The sequence below is a fragment of the Lactuca serriola genome, chromosome 3 (assembly GCF_051521515.1).
Source record: "Lactuca serriola cultivar US96UC23 chromosome 3, Lser_US96UC23_V15, whole genome shotgun sequence".
NCBI classification, from domain to species: domain Eukaryota; kingdom Viridiplantae; phylum Streptophyta; class Magnoliopsida; order Asterales; family Asteraceae; genus Lactuca; species Lactuca serriola.
In genome coordinates, this window is record NC_136410.1 from 70,863,581 (window position 1) to 70,880,389 (window position 16,809).

The following is a 16,809-nucleotide window of genomic DNA, read 5'->3' on the forward strand; positions in this document are numbered from 1 at the left end:
CTTACTTATATAACTATATATGCATTAGACATGATTTTGACAATATATGTACATGTTTAAAAAGAAGTTTTTGTAAAACCTTTGATGAGTTTAAAAACAATTATTGATGACTTGATGTCACTTTATAAAACGATTTAAAAGCAGTTTGGCATATAGAAACAATTTTGATAAAGAGTTTAACGTGTAAAACAAGTTTGGTAAACAGTTTGAAGTAGTTTGTTAAATAAAACAGTTGAAAGTATAGGAAATCTATTTGTTTGATAGTTATTAATCACATGTGATTGATGTAATAACTATAATGTTTCAACTTGTATTCCTCCCCATAAAAACATTTAAAATCATTTAAAAGGGTAAATTCAGGGGTATGAACTCACCTGTAGTGAGTGGTTTGGATGAAAGTGTTGGATAAGGTGCTAGGTGTCAAGTGAAGACTTGAATACACACACACTGATCCTATTTACCATATAAAGACACATATATGTATCTAATTAGTGATTATAACACTAATTAAGCAAGCAAAGATACCCTAGAACATGGAAAACACTTTGATTCAAGTGTTATAAGATCATAGGGTTGCATCTAAGGGTTGTAGGGCCTTGCTATTGGGTTTACGACCCAAGGACCAACTCTCCATGAGTTTACGGCCTAGGGTTTGCGGCCCTTATGGGTTTACGGCCGTAAACCCATGGTGACTTGTGCCAAATCGATGTTTAAGGTCCTTAGCTCAAGGGGAAGGTGTTCTTGGCCAAGTTCCAAGCCTTAGGAAGGAATGTAGGGCAACTTTGTACCCTCTATTAGAGTTTATGGCCTTAGGAGATTGCCTTGGCCGTAAACTCCCTTGGTTGGTTGATTCTTGGTGTTTTCAAGTCCCTAACTCATTAAACTATCTTATAACCATGAAAGGGAGGTAAAGACTTACGATTCGAAGACTAGAGAGGGGTGTTTTCGGCCCAAAACACACAAGTGTTCTTGGTGTTCTTGAGGATCTTGAAGATCTAAGCATAAAAGATGGAATTGCGGGTGGATTCAAAGGTGAATCAAGTATAAGTGATGTAATCATCACAAAGATGGAAGAGTTTGATTACATTAGTGAAGATTGGAAGAAAGCTTGAAGATCCTTGGGAGAGAATTTCGAATTCTCTAGCTAGAAGTGCGAAGAATGAAAGGAAAATGACTAAGTGTCATATATATACATGGGGTTTACGGCCACCTTGAGTTTACGGCCGTAAACTCCAAGGTTTTGGCCGTAAAATCCTCTTTTGAGGGCTTAAGGTTCGTTTGACAGGTTACAAGTTCAACTGCCACACTCATTCACTTATTCCTTTGATGCATTAAGCTCAGAATGCCCATACGGATACTAAACAGTGCTAAAAGTTAGCAGAAGTAAGTTTGACTAGATTGGAATGTAGGGTTTGTACAATTAGAAATTTCGGGTTGTCGCAGTTAGTAGCCCGGTGTAGAGCAGAGGTCGCTTCAACAATTGCAGTTCAGCCATTGACGATTGAGCCAGTGAGTGGGTCACGGTACGAGACGCTAGATGATATGGATTCCAGAGACCGAGGGTGGAAAATTGATTAGGAATACCTCGAGCAGAGAGATTCAGACCATGTGAAGTTAGTGGAGGATCTCTGAAAGAGATCCAAAAGCTTTGATCAGCTTTTGAGAGGCCAATGGGGCCAGATTCGGTGCAACGCTTGCAAAAACGGCACGATGGAGTTTTGCTCCAAGGGTTGGATTGTCATTAGGATCGGAATAAAGTATTACATCATGTTCTCAGGATGGTCAGGGGTAACTCCGGAGGAAGTGGTCAGGATCCCTCCAGATGTTTGCGGGTATGCTATCTTCGGCCATTCCTGGTGTATATCGGGAATTTGCATTGCTTTGGAATGGTGATAATTGGAATCTCGGTTCAGTGCTCTGATATTTTATGGGTTAGAAAGGGTTGTCAGATGTTAGTCAGCATGCCGAGGAATTTTGAGGAACCTCTAAATGGACATATCTCGCGGAGCGGGTCCTGCATATGTCGTGATTGCTCCAAGTCGTTGTTGGAATTTGTTCGGTGATCTGGATTTCTACGGGTGTAGCATCTTTGGCCACGTCAGCAGGGACTGCCCATAAGGGGCAAGACCGTCATATTGTCATTGGGGTAGGTGGGTGACAAGGAGGTCGACTACCTGACAATCAAGAGAGGAGCGGTGAGTGTATCCGCTTCGGCTATTTTGAGGATCACCAATGGATGAGAGGGTAGAGCCGGAGCCCAGTAGAGAGGGGCCCCACTTTGCAGGACCGGATAGGAGAGATCGGAATTTCGACAGGCAAGGGTGTGAGGTATATATCCTTTTGCCTCCTAACCAGCGTGAGTAGGCGTATCGTTGGTTGTTATCTCTGGTTGTGGTTGAGTTATATGTACCTTCAAGAAGAGTTGAATGCCATCTGCATGCCATGATCTTAGGTAGAATAGTATGGGGTCGTCTTCTTATATATCGCGGATTGTCCAGTGTTTGAGTATCGTCTTGGGGAATGGTCGAGTTTGGTTCAAGGTTCAGTACGAGGGAATTATGTCTAGGTTCCAGTAACCTTAGCTATTATGTTTGGAAAGGCTTTCGGGGTTGTCAAAAGAATTGAGAGTTGATGCTAAAGTTTTGATTGGAGCATCCAACATTTAGGCTTTCGAGATCTGAGTGTGATATCAGTTTGGGTAGCTAGAGTCATTGGCATTGTTCGGATTCAAGAAGTGTTAGCGGGTTTTCGAAAGACGTGTTGTTTGGGAAGAATTATGCACGGTGTTCTAGCTTTGGTAAGCACCGGTCGTCAGCAAGGTGAGCGTTGGAACGTAATGAGGATTGGGAATCCTGCAATTTTCGTGTGCAGAACGGATTTAGTTGAATCTAAGTGGGGGAGAACCGCCAGGTATCCGGGTCAAAAGCAAGGGTAAAAGTGATATAAGACTACGGGGGAGCCGTAGCTTTCACTAATGGTCAGTTAGGGTATATTGTTGTAAGACTAAGGGGGAGTCATAGCATTCACTAGCGGTAGAGAGTGATGTAAGACTACGGGGGGAGCCGTAGGATTCACTAGCGGTAGAAAGTGTTGTAAGAATGTGGGGGTGCTGTAGCATTCACAGACTTTTTTAGGTGATTTGGACTAGGGTAGGCTAGTTCACAGGGTTGTAGGAGAGCCAAAACTTAGTTAGGATCAGGACCTGAGGTGGTTGATCGGTTAGTTATCTAGGGGAAAGCTCGGACGTGTATGGGAGTTCAGGTTGGAACCGGTAGAGACTGTTGAGCTAAGGGTTGGACCTTGTGATGTAGGATCTTGTGGTCGAGTGGTGCATGTTTCTATAGGGCTACGGCTGGGTAGCCCTATTTTGGGATCTCATAGGAACCTCGTGGTTGGACCGGGTGTAAGACTAGAAGTCTCATGGAATCGGCTAAGGGTATTTAGTAACCAGTCAATTAAAAGAGGGCGGGAGGTCATGGTGCATTACTCAAATACCGATTCGAGGATCTCTAGATAGGAGAAACGATTCGGATTTAGATAGGAACCTAAATCGGAATTCATGCAGGATCTCGTTTCAACGAGATGGGATGTGGGGCATCTATATGTCAAGGGCCTCGAGGGCAGAATTCCAGGTTGGTGAACGGGTTGGTTTGATGGTGGTTTAAGTCATTGGGGATGTGTCTCGGGTGGATCTAGTTATTATAAAGCCAAGACATGTCAGAACAAGGAAACGGTAGGTCGAAGGAGACTGGGTATGATGTAAGACTACAACTATTCTGGCAATACTCACCTTGTTGCGTCGGATTTAGTGGCGACAGGTTTCCAGCCTATCACGAGTGGATGGATCAGTCAGATGGAAGGAGATAGGGTGGTTATGGTTAGATGAGGTATCCTTCGGAGGTCGCAGGGGACTTCTGAGTGTGGTTTGGCTCAGAATCGGGTAGGTGAACGGTGTTCCGGACAGTGGGTAGACAGGTTGGGGCCAGGGAGGTCCCCGGTTGCTCTTCTGGAAAACAGCTATGTGGCAGCAAGAGGAGTAGGAGCGACTTCATTGATTTGGGGTCTGTGTGTGAATTGCTTGTTATTCATTATCCGCGGTTGATCGGTGACTCTTTTATTTAGGAAGCCTCAAGGTATTGCGAGTGGGAAGTAATCTATTTAGACTGGTTTTCTCGTGGAACCAGTTTGATGATGAGTCGATGTAGACAATCTGTTAGGGAGACAAAACATCTTGAAACTTCAGATTTCAGATGAAGCAGATGTGATCAGGTTACAAGTAATTCGTTCATTCTTGGATTTCGTGTTGCCAAGGGTGTCTCCCTGGAAAGGGATTAGCAGGTTTCGGAAGAGAGGCAGGATGGGGCCTCGGTTTTCAGGCCATTCAGGATCTCAGCCTGGGTGGGCAATGTGGCATATCTCTTGGACCTGCCAGAGGGGCTTAGCCAGACTCACAACACCTTCCACGTCTCTTAGCTTTGGAAGGGTGTCATGGTCGATTCTGCAGACGTTTCATTGGATGACATTTAGATGGATGAGAGTCTGAACTATATCGAGAAGCAGGTTGGAACTCTTGATAGGAAGACCAAAGGTATTCAGAATAGGCAAACAAGATTGGTATAGGTGCAATGGCAGCACCGAAGGGGCTCCGAATGGATTTGGGAGCCAGAAAAAGAGATGCGAGAGTTTTACCCAAATTTGCTTAGGACGAAGTCTACTTCAAGTGGGGGAGACTTGTAACACCTGTTTCAACTATTAGTTAGAAAGTACCATTTGGGGGAAATGTTATGCATGGACTCGGCGAGTTGGGAGTCCAACTCATCGAGTAGGGTCGAGACATTTTAGGCACGGGTCGAAAAAGACTCGACGAGTCGGAAGGCCGACTCGGTGAGTCAGGGCTGTTTAAGGAAAACCCCAATTTTAGGGTTTGCCCCCTTATATAAACATCATTAGAAACCCTAGTAGCCTCCATTTTACACCCTAAAAGGTGTTCACGGCCGCAAACCTCTTGTAAGAGAAGAGAGAGCATTTGGGAGCTTGTGTTTGGGATTTTGGGGTGGTTTTCAAGCTTGAAGAGGAAGTATCAAGGGAGGAGCTCTAGATCGAGTACCTATTTCGTGTTGGGCATCTGTCTGAGGTATTAATCTGCTACTTTAAGCTTTGATTTCTTTGTGGAGATTATAGCCATTCTTGAGGAAATGGAACCAAGTTTGGATCTGGACCTATCACAAGGATATGGTTCCAGATCTGGAACTTCTTAGGTCCCAAATGTCATAAAGTTGTCTCCTTGGTGCACCCTAACTCTTATTCATGCATTTGGGACTTGTAAGAAGCTTGTTGATGTGGTTTTGGCATTATGAGACTTAGTATGAACGTAAAGTTGGCAACTTTACGTGGTATTATAACTAGGAGAATATGAATCTGAAGTTTGGGACCTTAAATCCCACTGGAAAGGACAGAATACGTGGGAAATCGTTGAGTCGTTCTTGTGACTCGGCGAGTCGAGAGGGTTCACGACCAAAGGTTTACGGCCAAGGGTTCACGGTCAAGAGTGTTCGATTGGTAGTTTACGGCCTTAAACATAAAGGAGCTTAACGAGTCTCTCTGATGACTCGGCGAGTCGATGAGTTAAGCAGCGAATCCGACGAGTGGCTAATTGTACTCATCGAGAGAAGGTCAATATGGACTGTTGACCTTGACTACAGAAATAGAATTTGACCAGGGTTGACCTGAGTGTATTTATGGGATTGTGACAAGCTAATCACCTGATGATTATGGGTAATTGAGAAGGAGCAGTGTGTGGAATATGTCTGACTTCAGCTTATCAGTTTAGTGTTCGAGAGGTTTGTCTTCTCACCATACCAATGGGTCTAAGGCACCAAGGTCGGCCCAGTTTATGATAGTTGATATACATGTTATGTAGAGCTGTGTGATATGTATGTATGCATGATATGCGGTAGAGATAACCTTCTGGCTAATGGTAGAGACAACCTTTATGGCTGATGTTAGAGATAGCCTTGTGGCTAATGGTAGAGACAGCCTTTATGGCTGATGGTAGAGATAGTATTGTGGCTAACAGTAGAGATAGTCTTTGTGGATAACGGTAGAGATGGCTTGTATAGCTAATTGATATGTGCCAGTGGTAGAGATAGCTTTTATAGTTATTTGATATGTGATATGCGCAGAAGTAGCTTATGTAGCTAATTGATATGTGTTAACGGTAGAGAGGGATTTTATAGCGATTTGATATGTGATACGTGGTAGAGTAACTTTTATAGATGATTGATACGTGATAACGATAGAGATAGCTATTATAGCTAGTACGATATGTGTTATATGGATTGTGTGTGGGGTATGCTTTGCGGGACTCACTAAGCTTTGTTTTAAACCCTGTTTACAGTTTTGGTTTCAGGTTTCATCATTTTGGAAATGAAGGGCTTGGATTGTCGCAGTGCACACACACCTATAATTTCCGCAATGAATGATTTTGGGAACGAACTCTGATAAATGTTTCTAATTAACACTATTTTGGAATGTTTGGAATAAATGGTTTCTATGTTTGGGTTGAATTTAAAATGAAATTTTTACCCCTGATTTTTGGGTCGTTACAACCTTGATCTTGGCTGGGTCTAACAAGATACCACCCTGGTTGATGATGTGCCCCCATAACTGCACCTCACGCAACCAAAACTCACATTTGGAGAATTTGGCATAATGCATCTCTCTCCTCAAGGTCTCTAACACCTTTCGCAAATGTTGTTCATGCTGCTCCTTAGTCTTGGAGTAGACCAGAATATCATCAATGAAAACAATCACAGACTGATCCAGCATCGGCCTGCAAACCCAATTCATGAGATCCATGAACATTGTTGGTGCATTGGTGAGCTCGAAAGGCATCACCACAAACTTATAATGACCATAACGAGTTCTAAAGGTCGTCTTCTATACATCCTCATCCCTGAACCTCATTTGATGGTATCCTAACCGAAGGTTACTCTTGGAGAACCAAGATGCACCCTGAAGATGATCAAATAAGTCGTCGATCCTCAGAAGTGGGTAACAGTTCTTCACCGTTAGCTTGTTTAATATCCGATAATCGATACACATCCTTTGTGACCCATCCTTATTTTTCACGAATAGAATCGGTGCTCCCAACGGGGAACTGATCGGATGGATAAAACCCTTTTCCTAATAGCTCCTGCAGCTGCGTAGACAACTTTTGCTTCTCATGCGGTGCTAGGCGATATGGTGCCATGGCTATCGGAGCCAAACCAGGCATCAGATCAATCCGAAACTAAACCTAGCTCTCGGGAGGCACTCCCGGACACTCCTCAGGAAAAAATTCGGGAAAATCTCGCACAATAAGTACCCTAATTAACTCCGAAATGGTCACAACCTACAAATCCAAAACATATGCAAAAAACCCAGGACAACCCTGCTGAAAAAGCCTCCTAGACCTCGCAATTGAATAGAGAGCTGGCCCATGCAAAGCTCTCTCACCAGTAATGACTAGTTCTCCCCCACTTGGGATTCGAACTCTCACTGACTTCTGTACATAATCAATCATGGCCCCATTCGGCCCCAACAAGTCCATCTCAATGATCACCTGCAACCCCCTTAAGGGAATTGGTACCAAATCAATAGGAAACCTCTCACTGAACATGTTCAGAACACATCCTCGGAATACCCTTGCAATGCTCATAGTACGATCATCCACGATCTCCACCTCGATAGGGGAGTCCAAAGTCCCCAGAGCGTCTCAAAACTTCTTGTTGAGTGCAAGAGATACAAAAGATTGGGTAGCCCCTGAATCAAATAAAACATGAGCCGACAATCCATTGAACAAAAAGGCCCCTAAACAAATCATAACAAATACAAGCATAACAAGAAAACAATAAAAGATAGATTTAAGTGACATACCAATAACTACATCTGACACTGCCCGGGCCTCATCGGTGGTAAACTAAAATGCTCTACTCTTCACCACAGGAGTCTCCGCCTTGCCCTGGTGGCCATGGGTAATCCTCAAGGTGGCTGGTGCATGCGCCACCACTGCTCCCTCAGGCAACCTCGGATAATCGACCTTTTATGGCCGGTCTGGTTGTAGTGAAAACAAACCAAGCCCTTCTTAGGGAACTCCCTGGTCATGTGGCCCGGCTGACCACAACTATAACGTACCGAGCCTGCTACCCGACAGGCCCTACTGTGCGGCTTTCCACACTTGGAACAACGACCCCGGCCCTGCTGGACTTTGCTAGAAGTATCAGAGGTCTTGGGATTCTTGGCCGGGCCCACTTCTGCATGCACCTGCTTCGGCTTCCGCTTCGTCCAGAGCTCCAACTCGATTTCCCGCTCACAGGCCTTCTCCATCATATTATTCAGGGTCTTGCACCCTGAACAGCTCACAAAATCCCTAATATCATGCCTCAGCATAGCATGATGTCTCTTCTTCCTCATCTCCTCATCCGCAACATACTGTGGAACTAGAAATTCCCTCTCTCTGAACTTGGCGGTGATCTCCGCCATAGTCTCCGTAGTCTGGTGAAGGTCCTGAAACTCCCTCACCAGCCACCTCAATGGCCAATGCAAACTCTCGATCAAACCTCTTCACAAAATCCTCCCAAGTTATCATTGTAACTGTCGCCGAACCAACCTCTCGGGTAACCTCCTCCCACCAGTCTCGCGTTCGGTCTCTCAGCAAACAGGACGTGAATCATACCTTTGCCGCCTCAGGGAAAAAACTCGTGCGCTGAGCATTCTCCATGTCAGTGATCTAACGGAGACTAGCGATGGGGTCCTTAACCCCAAAGAACTCAGGCGCTCCGCACACCTTGAACTCCCGAAACGGCGGAGTTTGAGTCCCAATCTGACCCACAACAATCTCGGATCGAAACGATCTGACCTGCTCCTCCATGATTTCCATAATCCCCTCCTTGACGGTACCAAAAATCATTGAGGTAGCGTCAAGGATACCACGAGTAACCTCGGCTGCGATAAGCTCACACAGCCCCTCATCAATCGGTTCCGCACATGAACCCGAACCCGATCCCGAACCTGAACCTCCTTGAGTAGTCATCACCATCCTCAACTGAAAATATAGCATAGAAACAATCCATAAAGAAGTTTTAAGGGATTCCTCCTCACCAGACTCCTTAGAGTTTCCAGGTCTGCTCTTATATCGGGTACATGTCTTGTGCTTTCAGTAGTATGGACCCAATACTACATTCCACACCTATATGTTCCTTCGTCAAAGTCATAACTGATTCCTCTAATTCACCCAACTATACTTAGAAACATAACTCATATAACAGATCACACAGACATCCTAGACTCTTCTAGGGTTTCTCAATCCTCCTAGAACCAAAAACCTCAATCAACAATGCAGGATGCCTTATGCATGCAAGTTATACACAAATAGAATCACATAGATTGTCAAATAAAGTTTCTACCCTAAGTCCACAACCAAAGAAGGAACAATATATGAGGCAAAATCCATCATTATGGGTCTATGCAATCCTAATCGTATATAACTTTGAAAGCATACACTTAGAAAATACATAGTCAACATTGATTCCAAGAAATATATAGCATCCAATTTTCTTAGGCTATAAGGCCTCTCACAAATCAGGCAATTCTATCTCATAATCCCTGAAGGTATCCATAGCCCTACTCTAGCATTCACTTCAAATATGAATCATACTAGTCGCGATACATAAGCATGGGTAATTTGGGAAACACGTACTTACTTGAGCTCGGCAGATCGCACACATTGCACTCTTACTTTTTCTTAAGAAAGCCTTTTTTCAGAAAAATTCAATTCTTTTTCTTTTGAAAAGATTATCATTTACTCAGTTTGAGTTCTGACACACCTGGGAGTGTGCCCGAATCCCTCAAACCAAGGCTCTGATACTAACTTGTAACAACCCAAAAACCAGGAGAAAATTTTTCATTTTTAATTAAGTTTTATAACCAGAAGTTTGATTCCAAAATCCATTACATAATCATCATAAAATATCATCAGAGTGTCAATATCATTGAGTGAGGAAAATAATGGAGAGTGAATGTTGCCCATGAAGTCGGGCCTTTCCCTTAAGTACCAGAAGTACCCGAAACCACAAAATAAGCTGTAAGTAAAAGCTTAGTGAGTTTTCCGAATACCACATAACATACAATCGAAAAATAGTGAAATACCACACAACATACATATGATTGTCATGGGCTACTCCCATGATCTTTTCCCTAGAACGCCATGGGCTACACCCATGGTCTGATATCTAAGTGCCATAGGCTACCCCCATGGTATTCCATGCCATAGGCTACCCCCATGTTCTTCCATACAAGTGCCATGGGCTACCCCCGAGGTCTTTCAGACAAGCAAACACATAGACAACTAGTATTCCACATGTGAAGTAATGGGTTGGCATTGGTGTCTTCGATCCATTCATATAGTGAGAAGACTTACCTCGGTCTGCTGATAAATACTAACTGCTTAGCTACCACTCCAGAAATCTCACACTGAATATACAAATTACACTAATCAAAATTAGGACACAATCCCAAATCATGGGCCATAACCCTAAGTCCAAACTCCTAAAATAAGGGCCCAATGCCTTTTCGTTTAATGGCCTAACTATTCCTAGTCCAAAAGCAATAATAGGCCTCAAGGCCCAAAAGGCCCAACAAGACCACTTAGGGCCCATTAGCAAGTTTAAAGGCTCACCTACTCGAAACAGATCAAGGCTTAAAACCAAACAGGGCCCAAATGCTTCAAAAGCCCAATACAAGCCCAAAGGCTCGCTGGAAGTGTTCGCGCGACGTAATCCCTGTACGCACAACGTACTAGCCCGCCATACAGTACACTCAGCGTACAGGTCTGCCTACTACATTCAGTCGTTTGGTACTTAACCCATGTAGGCTTTTAATCCCAATACCAGATCTCGATTACTAAAAGGGTCTTAGGGCATAAAGTTGGCAACTTTATGCCTTAGCATGACTTATGGGAGTCCAACATCCATTTTTGTTCATCAAAGCTCACTTTGGTGTTGTTTGTTTTTTCGAAGCGAAAATTTATGAAGTTTGTAGACCACCTCTACAACCCTCTACAGCAGAAGAGGTGGACCAAACAGATGCAGCCTATATTAAAAATCATGTTTGTTTTTTAACATCTGCAAACTACTGCAGTAAACTGAAATTTAAATAAACTAGTTTTATAAAATTAAAATAGTTTTTCAACATCAAAACATTAAATACTATTAAATACTATTTACAAATTAAATGAATTAATATTAAAATTATATTGTTTTAACTAAATAATGTCCTTGTGAGTTGCTTCAAATTGCCCTTGATTTCCTTCACAAAATCTTGATTCAACACTAGGAACAACATTCTTGGCTTGGTTTGCTTTTGCTTCACCTGCTCTACAAATACTCCACAAATACAAGTGTGATTTTAAAGAGTATAAATACATTACAGTTTTACCATTTAACATCTGATTACAAGCTTAAATACATCATATTTTTACATTTTTATAAAGAAATTATAGAGATGTGCCAGCAACTTCGTAACAAGCACAAGCAAAGACCATTTCACCATTTGACCAATTGCATTTGTTACTAGAGATTCAACAGCTTCGTAACAAGCATAAGCAAAGACCATTTCACCATTTGACCCATTGCATTTGTTACTAGAGATGTACCCGGTAAGACCAATTAAAATGCAATTAAATTAAAATTCAATATTCTCTCAAGCATTTCATCGAACACTTGTAATGCACAACTTGTTTTCCTCTTAAAGTACTACCACTAGATGTATAAAGATCTATCCCACTCTTTAAACATCTAATCAATTCAACAAAGAATGGAAACATATACATGGGTGGAAGCAAATTAGTATAACAAAAATCAGATTCTCCTTGACATTCACCATATCAAAAATCGTTTTAAGGAAGTCTATATATTTCAGCAAATCAGAAAAACCATTTCAGCAAATCAATTTCAAAAAACCAGGAGCATTAAATTGATTATAGCAAATCAAAAATCAAAAATCGATTTCAGCATATCAGAAATCAAAAATTGATTTCAGAAATCGGGAACATTACGTCAGAAATCAGAAGAAAAAAATCGAAAAGGATACCTGATGTGGATGTTGATGTGAATAGGAGCACCGATCATAGCAGAAATCAGCATAGCAAGAAATCAATTTTGTTATATCTTTGGACTTTGTCGACGATCTGATAAGCATCAATGGCGTGTCGACGAGGAAGTTGTGCAGTGGTGCACCGACGAAGGGTGGGTGGAGGGCGATGGTCGGACGTGCAAAAGGAAGCAGGATGTGCAAAGGAAGAAGATAGAGAAGGAGCGGTGTTGTTTTTCTTCTTTTAAGTCCATTTCTTTTGTTTGTTAGGGATAAAAGAGTTTTGAAGTGGTTGGTTCACTGCTGCACCAAGAAGCACACGGGCAGAGTTATTTCCTTTATAAGCCTTTTAAAAAACAAATTGTTGTAAAAGCCTAACTGTTGCACATGTTCTGCGCCACGCAGCGAAAAGAGGTTTGAAGAAGTTTAAAAAAAAAACAAACACCACCTTAAAGATCCTAGACTCATGCATGGCTTCATATCCATCAAAAAGTTGACATTCTTATGCTTCTAACATGCCAAAGGGACTAAGCTTTAGCATTTCTAACCTCTGGAGTTTCCCAAACTCACAAAAAAGAAACCATGGACCAAAAATGAGCTTAAAACCAAACCCTAACTCAATCTAACAAAAGGATCAACAAGGTATGAGCTTTTTACCTCCAAAAGCTTCCTAAGATGATGTAGATTCATGATCTTGAAGCTCAACCACGTCCAAGGCTTGCTCACTAACTTCTTCTTCTTTAAAACACACCAAAAAGGGCCACTAATGTCACTTTTAAGCTCAAAGATCACTCTCAATGGAAACTACGGTTTTTGGGACATTCAAAGGAAGTGGAGGCTGATAAGAATGAGGGTCCAAGGTCATAAGTGAGCTTAAGTAGGGCTCATGCCTTAAAATTGGGGTTTTAGGGAATGGCTACGTACGCCCTGCATACGTGGCTTAAGGTCCCGACACTGCATGCCCATGTACGCAAAACGTACATAGACGTACGCCCAGCATACGAAAGGACTCCTTTGCAATGAATTTAATAACTCAAGGAGTAAAAGTGACATACCAGAATCCGAGTGTTACATTTTGACCTTAAAATGAAACTGTTCTTCTGCTAAAAATGGGAAACTTTTTGGGTGGGAAATTGCCAAATGTAATTGGGAAGCTCTTGGAATTTAAGGCTTTTTCAATTCCATTTAAGAATCACTGGTGAGTTGCCTAACAAAATTTGGGGGTTATAGAGTCTTGAAGTGATCGACATTAAAGGGAATTTGGTTACTAGAGGCTTATCCATGATCAATTTCTCCAATTTAAAGAAGTTACATGTTCTTTGACCAGAACCCTAAGATTCTGTTGACAAACGATTTGTTGTTGGTTTTTGGATTTTGACTTGGGTAAGATGATAGAGTAGTGTGTTTTTGAAGGGGAAGGGGTTTCATTATGTGTTTATGGGACCGGTGGTGGGGCTCGATCAGTAGGAGGCTGATCAAAGGGAGGGGTATGTCGATGGAGTTGTGGAAGATTCTTAAAAATGAATAGGAATGAATCTGGGTTACATTATGAGAGTAAGTGAGTGAGTGAGTGAGTGAGTGAGTGAGTGAGAGAGAGAGAGAGAGAGAGAGAAAGAGAGAGAGAGAGACATATATATCGGTGAGAGGGTTGGGTAAGATTTTATTTTTAATTATTTAAATACCAAAATAAATAAAGAAAATAGAAAAAAGAAATGAAAATGATAAAATCGCTTTTTCTAGTGTATCAAGGACCAAAAACACGGTAAAACCTTGATTTTGGACCTTCCATGCAAGTTGGAAATTTTTTGGTTCCTATCCAAAGTTTTTGAATACCATGGGGACCAATCTTGCAGTTTTGTCCAATGAATCTAAGGTCATCTCCAATTGGAGTTTTAAGGGGGGGGGGGGGTGGGTTAATGAGGAGTTTAATCTTATCAAAGTCTAAATCCCCATTGTGAGAAAATGACTAGGATTCAATAGAATGAGGAGTTTAATCCCTATTGAACTCTGTATTCTCTCTCCTCACACACACACAAACATACACACACACACACACACACACACATATATATATATATATATATATATATAATTTTTTATTTTTAATTTTTAATTAATGTTAATTTTAATTGTAGTTTTTAATTTTTAATTTCATGCTAATTAACTTTTTTTTTAAAATAACAATAAAAAAATGATAAATGATGTGACAATAATTGTATATAGTGTTTAATGGAGTGTAAAGTTTAATGGGTAAAGGTGTATAGTGAGTAGAATATACATGTGTTAATCCATTGAACTCATATGAGTTCAATGCATTGGAGATGGTCTAATAATGATGAAATTAAACTAAACAAGAAAGAATAAGGTCGTGGTGGGTTGTTGCATGCCAAACATCCGACCACGTCACATCCTCACCATGCCAAATGGGTGGTGTTTCCACGTCAGGCAAACCGCATCAACACCATGTCTTGTACATGGTCAGTACACCGAGCAACTTAAATGACAATATTTGAAATTAACTTATATTTTAATATTTTTCATGATCCCATTAAGAGCAAGACAACAACTTAAAATGGTTAAACATAAATAACTAATTTGAGATTTTGGGATTTATTTTTTGAAAAAAAAATACTATCACTATTAGTATTAGTATTGTTATTTTAAAAAATCATGATCAAAAAATTCAAGATAGTCAATATCTGTTTACTCAAAATATTTTTTCCAAACGTATCTAAAACTACTGCCTAGAAATAATAGATTTTTGAATTCTACTGTGAAACCAATATGTACGTGGACCGTGGTGCATAAGAGACAGGTGAAGTTAATAGCTTTCAAATTGCCACCATCCTCCTCCAATGGTGTTGTACACATTGCCTTGGATAATATTGGATCCTCTTTTAGAGTTTCTTACATTTTTTTATAAAATTAAATAAAGAAAATTTTATATTTGTGATAAATATAACATGAGTGCTATTATATGTATCTCTTTACTCACATAAATTATCAAATTATATATATATATATATATATATATATATATATATATATAGAGAGAGAGAGAGAGAGAGAGAGAGAAAAGAAATTTAGGTTCAGGTGTTTAAAGTAAGTATTGTGTTATTGTATGCATAAATGTGGGCCAATCATTTCAAAAACTTAAATAAAGATATATAATCTTACCTAAAATATTGGATTGCTTTCCTTTAAATCCCTTGAAACTGTTACTGCTTCTTTATCACCGCCCCATCCCTACCTTTTCAACCTAACTGATGCCGATGATTGAAGAAGATAAGAGGCTGGAGCTTGCCCGTTCGCTGACCAACACCATCAGCCACCATCGCCACCGAACTCACCAGAATTTGCAAGTCAAGAAGCGAAAGTCAGGGGAAATCGGTTTCGCTCTGTAAGACTTTCGTTTGTGTTCAAGCTTTATATTCTGATTTCGTTTGTTGATTATGATTTGCCCTTGGAATCAAATTCGCACAAGCCACTTTCGTTCGAAGATCATTCACACACTTGGAACGATCGGTAATCTTTAGAATCACAGTTCTTGACTCGATTTTGAAATCACATTAGCCCTAAACGAAGGCTCGCTTATAATTGAATGTGTAATTGATTTGGAATCGAGAGGTAAAACAAAAATCGATCGTATCAGCCTTTAGTGATTTCGAATATTACTAACTTGGGATTGAATGTTGCAACTAAAATCATTTAGAAGCAAAAATCGGTATTATCGTTCACTGTTCGAGCATCAGAGGATAGAAAATTGGTTTGTGTATTGCAAGCTTCATTGGAAGTCGATATCATATCTTCAAAATCCGGATCAATCACGATCGGAATTGAATTTAGAACATACGTCGGGTTTAATGGATGTCAATCGGAATTCATGATAGATGTGAAGTGGTTCAATTTTGACCTTTCCTAAGTCAAACGAGGTATTCTTGTGTTCCAACTTCAAGGTTGGGATTCCAGTGCTTTTGGAAGATGGTATTCAGATGCTTGTTTATGCTGGGGAATACGATTTTATTTACAATTGGTTAAGTAAGATATGAATTCCAATTCTATTAGAATGGAATCACGAATTCCAATTCTGTTGGAATTACAGAAGTTGATGCTTGAAGAATGGACCACAAAATTGAAACGGACCACATTATTCTTTTAGAATGTATTACTCGTTAGATTTTGATGTTTTCTTTCCGATTTGAAAGTTTTTTTTAGTTTTATTCTTTAACAATAAATTTAATTCTTAGCAATTGTTACCTGTATTCTATAAGAATTAATGTAATGTTTGTTTTTATTCTTCAAATGATGGTTCAAGAATTTGTTATTCTCCAAGAAATTTTTAAAGTTATTTTTAACTAATGGTTCAAAACTATTGTTTGTCTTCAAAATATTCATTCATTCAAAACATTTATTTTGTCATAATAGATAATCTGACATTCTCATAGAATATCATTCTAACAGAATTATATTAGAATTATAATCTAATTAATTAAAAAAATGACAATTCAAAATTAAGAAAATCAAATATACTTGAAAATTTGAAACTTTTTATTAATTAAACTTGTGTTTCCTAATTAGTAACTTTTTGGTAATTTAAGAAAGTGAATGTTACCTATTTATGCATACAATAACATAATAATTACTTTGAATAGAATAATATATATATATATATATATATAT

The 16,809-nt window shown here is 40.2% G+C and overlaps 1 long non-coding RNA gene across 1 annotated transcript; it reads right to left on the bottom strand.

Moving 5' to 3' along the window:
• Positions 1 to 11,183: 11,183 nt before the first annotated feature.
• LOC145092574 (uncharacterized) lies at positions 11,184 to 12,484 on the bottom strand. Its single transcript, XR_013702576.1, has 2 exons — positions 12,130 to 12,484; positions 11,184 to 11,414 (listed from the first exon to the last, which is right to left on the bottom strand). It is a non-coding gene; the product is annotated as an uncharacterized LOC145092574 (long non-coding RNA).
• Positions 12,485 to 16,809: the final 4,325 nt, after the last annotated feature.